The sequence below is a fragment of the Salmo trutta genome, chromosome 12 (genome assembly GCF_901001165.1).
Source record: "Salmo trutta chromosome 12, fSalTru1.1, whole genome shotgun sequence".
NCBI classification, from domain to species: Eukaryota; Metazoa; Chordata; class Actinopteri; order Salmoniformes; family Salmonidae; genus Salmo; species Salmo trutta.
The window spans coordinates 55,926,651-55,936,316 of NC_042968.1; the positions used below are offsets into that span (position 1 = coordinate 55,926,651).

Here is a 9,666-nt window from a genome sequence, read left to right on the forward strand (position 1 = left end):
AGTATTCTTTTTTTTGTTGATGCATATGAACATCATATCCCTTTTACAATAACTCGAAAAAAGCTTGTATCCTAGTTATGAGAAACCCGGATAAAATGCCTGGTATATGCTGATCTTAGATGTGATACTGTGGCATGTCCAGTAAACATCTTCTCCCGTTTATAGTTTTTTTTCGTGGTCTGCACAGGCTCAGTTTCTTGGGTGTTATGTGATGATGTTTTCATCTGAATGTCAAACAAATCGCTTAAAAAAGTAGGCTATACCTGCGCACTTCGATCCACAATAATTCCATAATCATTTTTTTAGCTGATACATCTTACTGGTATTAGCTTAGGCTACTGTCACTCCTACTTTAGATACGTTTCTGCTTATAATTTTAGACATTTGGTAGGCCATTTGTCCATTAACTATAGTTGGGTAAAAACATTTTTTATCTATCTACCAACAGGTGCCCTTTTTTTGCGTGGCATTGGAAAAACCACAAAAACCTGGTCTTTGTGGTTGAATCGGTGGTTGAAATTCACTGCTCGACTGAGGGACCTTACAGATAATTGTATGTGTGGGATACAGAGATAAGGTAGTCACTCAAAAATCATGTTAAACACTATTATTGCACACAGAGTGAGTCCATGCAACTTATTATGTGACGTGTTAAGCACATTTTTACTCCTCAACTTATTTAGGCTTGCCATAACAAAGGGGTCGAATACTTATTGACTCAAGACATTTCAGCTTTTCAATTTTTATTAATTTGTAAACAAAAGGAAAAACATAATTCCACTTTGACATCATGGGGTATTGTGTGTATGCCAGTGACAAGATCATCTACATTTAATCCATTTCATATTCAGGCTGTATCAATACAAAATGTGGAAAAAGTCAAGAGGTTTGAATACTTTCTGAAGGCACTGTATGTTACTTCATTGTAATATTGTTGTATTGCTATATCCTGACATTCTATTCTAATTACTAATAATTCCTCTTTATTGTGTACTTTCAGAAACCATAGATACAAACCGTATTTAACATTATTTGCCAACCTCGTAACTGGAACTGAATATATTTCTCAGCAAAGATTGAGGTCAGCTTTTGTATACTAGCAACATACTGTTTACTGGAGGAAAAAACAGCAAGAAAAGACACAGGCCTATATGTCTATATGTCTATATGTCTATATGTCTATATGTCTATTTTATTGAAGTAGTAGTAGTGGTGGTTGAACAACAAAAACAAAAAGTAGTTTTATTATAGGAACAAAAACTGCAAGAAATATATATAACCCATTTTTCAATATTCATGTACTGATTGAACAACAACAACTGTATTCTCACCCCCCACCCCTAAAGGCATTTTATCATGGCAGGTCACCTGTCAGGTCAGTCAGATGTGCTCAATACTGCTTGAGCGTATGGTACTCCTCAAATCATGGCGCAACACACAGCGGTGTGTCACAAGCTAAACACGTACTTTGTCAACCTCCTCTGCTTCCTTCTACTGGTGCTGGACATGCAGATTCTGCAGTGCGGCTGTGTGCGACCGCCTTGAGCAGAAATTTGAGGGGAAATGCCTTGCAGTGAGGCATAGAGGATTGTCAGCAGCAGGACGGCCCCCAGTGGATGGACGCTGAGGGGTGTAGTGCTTCTCCAGCAGCTCTCTCATGAGGTTCTCTCTGTACTTTTGGTAGGTAATTACTTTACCTATGGGGGAGAGGTAGTGGGGAGGGTGATGAGGGAGTGGGTAGGTGGAAAAATATTATTTTATCCCTTGGTAGTTTTCCGAAAGCATTCCACAAAGCTGTTTATCATGTTTGCCTTATCCACTGCCCTCATTTTGAGGTTATAGTCAAGTACACAGTCTGGTTTGATCTTTCTCTCTCCCGTCAGGTGGTCCACCTCCCCTGTGACCAACATGGTTGCTGTATGTACAATGGAAAAGACATGGACGTCTCATTTGTCATGCCACTTTACTGCCAGCTGTTGAACTCCACCTCCCCCTTCTGCATCTCCCGAATGCCGGCATCCCATTCCTGTTCGACTGAACTGTGCCACAGGCCCCTGTGCTGTTAGAGAGCAGATGCTGAAAGAGTGTGGGACTACTGTAACAATTGTCCACATACAAAGTGTGGTCCTTCCCGAGATGAGGAGCCAGCGTGGTCGTCACCACGGGCCCGGACACCCCAAGCCCCTCATAATGTTGGATGTCAGTGGTGGACCTTGATGTATAATGTATTGGATCAATTGTGTTCTCAAATCAAATCAAATGTTATTGTTTCGTAAACAACAGGTGTATACTAACAGTGAAATACTCATTGTCAGAATTGACAAAAGATCTGCATTTGTGAGTTGTCTCCTTTTGAAAGATATTGCTAATGCTACAGCTTAGCTCACTAGCTACATACATAAACAACAACACTGAATGGAGTGAGTGTCAAAGTTTACCACTTGTATCAATAAATCATTATCAGAAAAGTGGTTTGTGTGGGAATTATTTATGTACTGTTTTATTCACGTTTTCAAGTAATGGTGATAAGTAATGCATTCTGATTTTTGAGACATATATAATGAGTGTAAAACCCCTTTTTGAAGTTTGTACTGATTATGATTAGCTATTGCTAAGCTAATTGTTAGCTATATGTGGAGTCATGTTTGCTGACATCATAAAATGCATTCTGGATGTCGCGTAAACGTCTGTCAGAACTAAGATGGTTTAACAATATGAGGTGAAGGGACGGTTCAGTCGTCTTTCGAGTAAACATCCGGAAGTGAATGACGGGAAGAGAACGATGGTAGACGACACACCCCCTTCAACGTGCATACTGCAAACAGACCCAACTCATCTTGTCACCTCTTCTTATCTTTGGTTGATGCGGAAAAACAAACATGGTGGCGCGTACAAACTCTACTCATCGTCAGATTACTTTCGACTTTATTTTGATCACTGGTAAACTTACCCGTGATATGATGAATTGTAAATAGCAATTGCTATTAGGTCAATAATATTATGTTTCTGTTAAAAAACTGTGTGGCCAGCTGAAACGCTGACTGTTGCGTCAATCGTAACTAAAAGTTCTAATGAAGTGTTCTAGTCACACCGGTTTGAGCATAAGGTGCAGGGACCATTGTTGAATGATCACACCTGTGTGTTTTTACACGTCAAAGAGTTAAAGAAAACTGAACCATGTATTACAGTTTCTCCTGGCCCATAGAATACCTTCAACTGATTATAGGCTACGACTTACGGCTGCATCACGGAATTTGAAAACTGGAGAAAAACAACATCTATCTGATAATGAAACGCTGCTATTTATTGCTGACCAGCAGATGTCACTAATGTGCATTTTGAACAAATAATGAAGCGCTGAGTAATTAACACATTTTCGGCACAATTTGGTGAAAGAGACGAAGCCTTCAGAAAGCCTCCGTTTCCCATCAATAGTTTCAGGGTGAGAAACCATCTAACATCAAGTTGTAAAATAGTGAACTACTACTTTATGACATGCAATGGGCCTCAGGATCTCATCACAGTATCTCTGTGTATTTTGCCATCAATAAAATGCAATTGTGTTCGTTGTCCGTAGCTTATGCCTGCCCATACCATAACCCCACCACCACAAAGGGGCACTCTGTTCACAAAATTGACATCAGTAAACCGCTTGTGAACACGAAGCCATATACGCTGTCTGCCATCTGCCATCTGCCTGGTACAGTTGAAACCGGGATTCATCCGTGAAGAGCACATTTCTCCAACGTGCCAGTGGCCATCGAAGGAGACCATTTACAAAAGTTCTCTACATGTGGTAGAGAAATTAAGATTAAATTATCTGGAAACAGTTCTAGTGGACACTCCTGCAGTCAGCATTCCAATTGCACGCTCCCTTAAAACTTGAGACATCTATGGCATTGTGTTGTGTGACAAAACTGCACATTTTAGAGTGGCCTTTTATTTTCCCCGGCACAAGGTGCACCTGTGTAATGATCATGCTGTTTAATCAGCTTCTTGATATGCCACGCTTGTCAGGTGGGTGGATTATCTTGGCGAAGGAGAAATGCTCATTAACAGGGATGTAAACAAATTTGTACACAACATTTTAGAGAAATAAGCTTTTTGTGCATATTGAACATTTCTAGGATTCTTTATTTCACCTCGTGAAACATGGGAAGAACACTTTACATGTTGCGTTCCTAGTTTTGTTCAGTATATTATGTGTTATGGATTTATGAAACAAGGCAACTAATTACAGTATAACGTTATCAATGTTGTATGGGTAGAGATGGATGGACACGAAAGCGGCTTACCTACTGCAGTCCCTACAGAGGAGGAGGCCGCTGACAGCTGTGGTGAGGTCAGACACATAGTAGATTAGGATGTTGAGGAAGAGGACCATGAAGGCATTGGCTGATTTGCCATTTTATTATTATGCACTTTTAGGCCTAACATATATATACAGTATATTAGGTCTATCTTTTTTAAATTACTCTCTCTCTGTAGGACAGTGTGATGGACTGCCGACTCTCAGACCTTTTTGAGAAAGACACTGTAGAAGCTGTCCCCACGGGGACAAGGACAGGCAGGGACTGGAGAGACTGGACAACATGCTGCTGGGGCTGCAGAGAGGGCTGAGGGACAATCACACCCTCACAGGACACACCCTCACAGGAGCACAATATGATAAGCCAAGGTAACAGGACACACACTAACACACAGTTGTTTACAGACCGATTATTTCACTTATAATTCACTGTATCGCAGTTCCAGTGGGTCAGAAGTTTACATACACTTAGTTGACTGTGCCTTTAAACAGCTTGGAAAGTTAAACATGTATTGTAAATGTTTATTAGCACAGCATTATGACAGCATTTTCTAAACTGCAGAGGGGGTTCTTGCTATTATTTTGTAGGTTTCCTATACCATTATCTTCTGTAGAATGCATTTATTAAACCCCTCTTGTACAGTATATTCAACATTGACTGGCAGAGAATCGACATTTGGCTAGCCTGGTCCCAAATCTGTTTATCCTGTTGAATGATTGTTGTCAACCTTAGAAGTTGGCTATACATAGGAGTTGGATATATGTTACAATCTGATGGAAGACCACACTAACATTTGGCTGATAGAAGCTGGGTTGTGTGAGAAGTCTGGCTGTCAAACAGACCGAGATCCTGAGGAAGGCATCACACAAGCAGATGGGTCAGTATGTCCAAACACATAACGCAAATATTAAAGACTGTGCTCCATATTGATGTTGAATAGAATACCCTTGTGAAACCAGATTGACGACTGTGCTCACACTGGTTTCACTTCACTTGCAGTGAAACAGAATGTGAGCTTGCAAGATCAGGCTGGTTTAGGGAGGTTATAGAAATAGAGTATGCTTGATGCCATGCCAACTGTTGTAAAAGACATTTATTGTTATTAAATGCCTTATTCGTATCATATTATGTAATTCAACATCAATTTTGATGACAGTATCCCTGAGATGAACGTTGTATATAATGTTAAGGCTATAATAGAGATGTAACTTTCACTTTTTGTTACAGGATTGAATGAGACAATATATACCCCTAACCCTATTCTTTCAATAAGTTATTGTTTTATTAATATTATATTACTTGTTTGTCTTTCTTTATCATATGTAAGACTAAATACTATTTGTAATTTGTTTTGGTGCAGATTTGTGTTTAATATACTATCCAGATAAGAAAGCATCTGATCACAGAACATGCCATAGAATTAAAAAAAATATTTAAAAACGTTGGTCACTAAAACAGTTTACAGTAAAAAGTATTTCTATTATAATTTCAGATATTCAAACCTTAAAACACAAGGAAGACTCAATATGCTATACATTTTTCTGTATCTTCATTAGAAAGTTGTGTAAATGGTAGTTGTTTGGGGGAAAAAAGCATTGATTTTCACATCAGATACACATTTTCACAGGTGTTATTTCTTGAATGTTTACAATTTGATTGATTGGGTTATATTTTATGTCATATCATGCACATCACTTGCTGATTGGCAGCATACTGTAACAGCTGCAGCCTATCAGAAGATAGCAGGCATGGTTTTCAACTAGCTCTTTTTGGTTTTCCATAAGCGGGAATTTCGTCCCAGTTAACAAAATGACAAATTCACAGCAACAAGTTGCCATTAAGTTAGTTGAAAATGCACAACAAACTCTTCACAGTGCAGCTCATTACTGACACATTCTCTTAAAGAACAGACAGTGTCAAAAAAGGTTCTCTACTTACATCCGCACAACCATCAAAAACTTTTACAACACTTCCATTGACAGTTGCCACAAATACACATATATTGACCACACCCCCAAATATGCTAATAGACCCCACCAGTACATTTCTCACACCTGCAATGTATCAAAGTGCAGTGGTGATCATACCTTATATTCAAAATATTGAGTAGAAAAATATCCTATTATACCTACAAGGTACCGAATGGTACCTTATGAGTTCATATGTGTACCTGGGAAGTGTACCTTTGACCTTTTTGTACCAAGGTAACAACATTGTACTCCAAACATACCATTATTTTTGAATAATGTAAAGTAGCGTGAATAAGTATGAACCTGGTGGCACTGCAGAGGTTGTAAATTCAAATCTGTGTGATCACGCGCTCCGCAGCCAATGTGAGTAAGACCTTTAAAAAGGTCAACATTCACAAGGCCGCTGGGCCAGACGGATTACCAGGACGTGTTCTCTGAGCATGCGCTGACCAACTGGCAAGTGTCTTCACTGACATTTTCAACCTCTGAGTCTGTAATACCAACATGTTTCAAACAGACCACAATAGTCCCTGTGTCCAGGAACACTAAGGTAACCTGCCTAAATGACTGCCGATCCGTAGCACTCACGTCTGTAGCCATGAAATGCTTTGAAAGGCTGGTCATGGCTCACATCAACATCATTATCCCAGAAACCCAATACCCACTCCAATTTGCATAACGCGGCAACAGATCCACAGATGATGCAATCTCTATTGCACTCTACACTGCCCTTTCCCACCTGGACAAAAGGAACGCCTATGTGAGAATGCTATTCATTGACTACAGCTCAGCGTTCAACACCATAGTGCCCTCAAAGCTCATCACTAAGCTAAGGACCCGGGGACTAAACACCTCCCTCTGCAACTGGATCCTGGACTTCCTGACGGGCCGCCCCCAGGTGGTAAAGGGTAGGTAACAACACATCCGCCACACTGATCCTCAACACGGGGGCCCCTCAGGGGTGCATGCTCAGTCCCCTCCTGTACTCCCTGGTTACTCATGACTGCATGGCACGACTCCAACACCATCATTAAGTTTTCTGATAACACAACAGTGGTAGGCCTGATCACCGACAATGATGAGACAGCCTATAGGGAGGAGGTCAGAGACCTGACTGTGTGGTGCAAGGACAACAACCTCTCCCTCAACGTGATCAAGACAAAGGAGATTATTGTGACTACAGGAAAAGGAGGACCAAGCACGCCCCCATTCTCATTGACGGGGCTGTAGTGGAGCAGGTTGAGAGCTTCAAGTTCCTTGGCGTCCACATCACCAACAAACTAACATGGTCCAAGCACACCAAGACAGTCATGAAGAGGGCACGACAGAACCTATTCCCCCTCAGGAAACTGAAAAGATTTGGCATGGGTCCTCAGATCCTCATAAGATTTTACAGCTGCACCATCGAGAGCATCCTGACTGGTTGCATCACTACCTGGTATGGCAACTGCTCGGCCTCCGACTGCAAGGCACTACAGAGCGTAGTGAGTATGGCCCAGGACATCCCTGGAGCCAAGCTTCCTGCCATCCAGGACCTCTATACCAGGCGGTGTCAGAGGAAGGCCCTTAAAATTGTCAGAGACTCCAGCCACCCTAGTCATAGACTGTTCTCTCTGCTACTGCACGGCAAGCGGTACCAGAGCGCCAAGTCTTGGTCCAAGAGGCTTCTAAACAGCTTCTACCCCCAAGCTATAAGACTCCTGAACAGCTAATCAAATGGCTACCCAGACGTTTACATTGCCCCCCCCCCCACGCTGCTGCTACTCTCTGTTATTATCTGTGCATAGCCACTTTAATAACTCTCCCTACATGTACATAATTACCTCAATTACCTCAACACCGGTACCCCCTGTATATAGCCCTGCTTTTGTTATTTACTGCTGCCCTTTAATTATTTGTTATTCTTATCTTACTTTTTTTTGTATTTTCTTAATACTGCATTATTGGTTAAGAGCTTGTTGTCATAAGCGTCGTTGAAGGGGGACCAAAATGCAGCAGGTAAAGTGCTCATCTTCTTAATTTTATTAAAGACAACACTTAATCAAAATAAACAAATTACAAAAACAGTCCAGTAAGGTGCACAGGCTATACTAGAAACAACCACCCACAAACACAAGTGAAAACAAACACAACTAAATATGGCCTCCAATTAGAGACAACAACAACCAGCTTCCTCTAATTGGAGGTCATTGCCAAAACTCACATAGAAATAGAAAAGCTAGGTTAAACATAGAAATAGTAAAACTAGAACCTAAACCCACAATACCCTCCAACTGCTCCTAAACACAAGTAAAACTAAATGCATGCTCTTCAACCGATCGCTGCCTGCACCTGCCCACCCATCCAGCATAACTTCTCTGGACGGTTGTAACTTAGAATTTGTGGACAACTACAAATACCTAGGTGTCTGGTTAGACTGTAAACTCTCCTTCCAGACTCACATCAATCATCTCCAATCCAAAGTGAAATCTAGAATTGGCTTCCTATTTCGCAACAAAGCATCCTTCACTCATGCTGCCAAACATACCCTCGTAAAACTGACCATCCTACCATTCCTCGACTTCGGCGATGTCATTTACAAAATAGCCTCCAATACCCTACTCAACAAGCTGGATGCAGTCTATCACAGTGCCATCCGTTTTGTCACCAAAGCCCCATATACAACCCACCACTGCGATCTGTATGCTCTCGTTGGCTGGCCTTCACTTCATAATCGTCGCCAAACACATTGGCTCCAGGTCATCTACAAGACCCTGCTAGGTAAAGTCCCCCCTTATCTCCGCTCACTGGTCACCATAGCAGCACCCACCTGTAGCACGCGCTCCAGCAGGTATATCTCTCTGGTCACCCCTAAAGCCAACTCCTCCTTTGGTCGTCTCTCCTTCCAGTTCTCTGCTGCCAACGACTGGAACGAACTACAAAAATCTCTGAAATTGGAAACACTTATCTCCCTCACTAGCTTTAAGCACCAGCTGTCAGAGCAGCTCACAGATCACTGCACCTGTACATAGCCCATCTATAATTTAGCCCAAACTACTACCTCTTCCCCTACTGTATTTATTTATTTTATTTATTTTGCTCCTTTGCACCATATTATTTATATTTGAACTTTGAACTTTCTTCAAACTACAAATCTACCATTCCAGTGTTTTTCTTGCTATACTTTATTTACTTTGCCACCATGGCATTTTTTTGCTTTTACCTCCCTTATCTCACATCATTTGCTCACATTGTATATAGTCTTATTTTTTTTATTTTTTTTTATTTTTTTTTCTATTGTATTATTGACTGTATGTTGTTTACTCCATGTGTAACTCTGTGTTGTTGTATGTTGTCGAACTGCTTTGCTTTATCTTGGCCAGGTCGCAATTGTAAATGAGAACTTG

At 41.0% G+C, this 9,666-nt stretch overlaps 1 long non-coding RNA gene across 1 annotated transcript; it reads left to right on the plus strand.

Annotated features, from left to right (window-relative positions):
* The first annotated feature begins 1,252 nt into the window (after positions 1-1,252).
* LOC115202731 (uncharacterized) lies at positions 1,253-2,468 on the plus strand. The gene is made up of 2 exons (XR_003880033.1): positions 1,253-1,680; positions 1,884-2,468. It is a non-coding gene; the product is annotated as an uncharacterized LOC115202731 (long non-coding RNA).
* Positions 2,469-9,666: the final 7,198 nt, after the last annotated feature.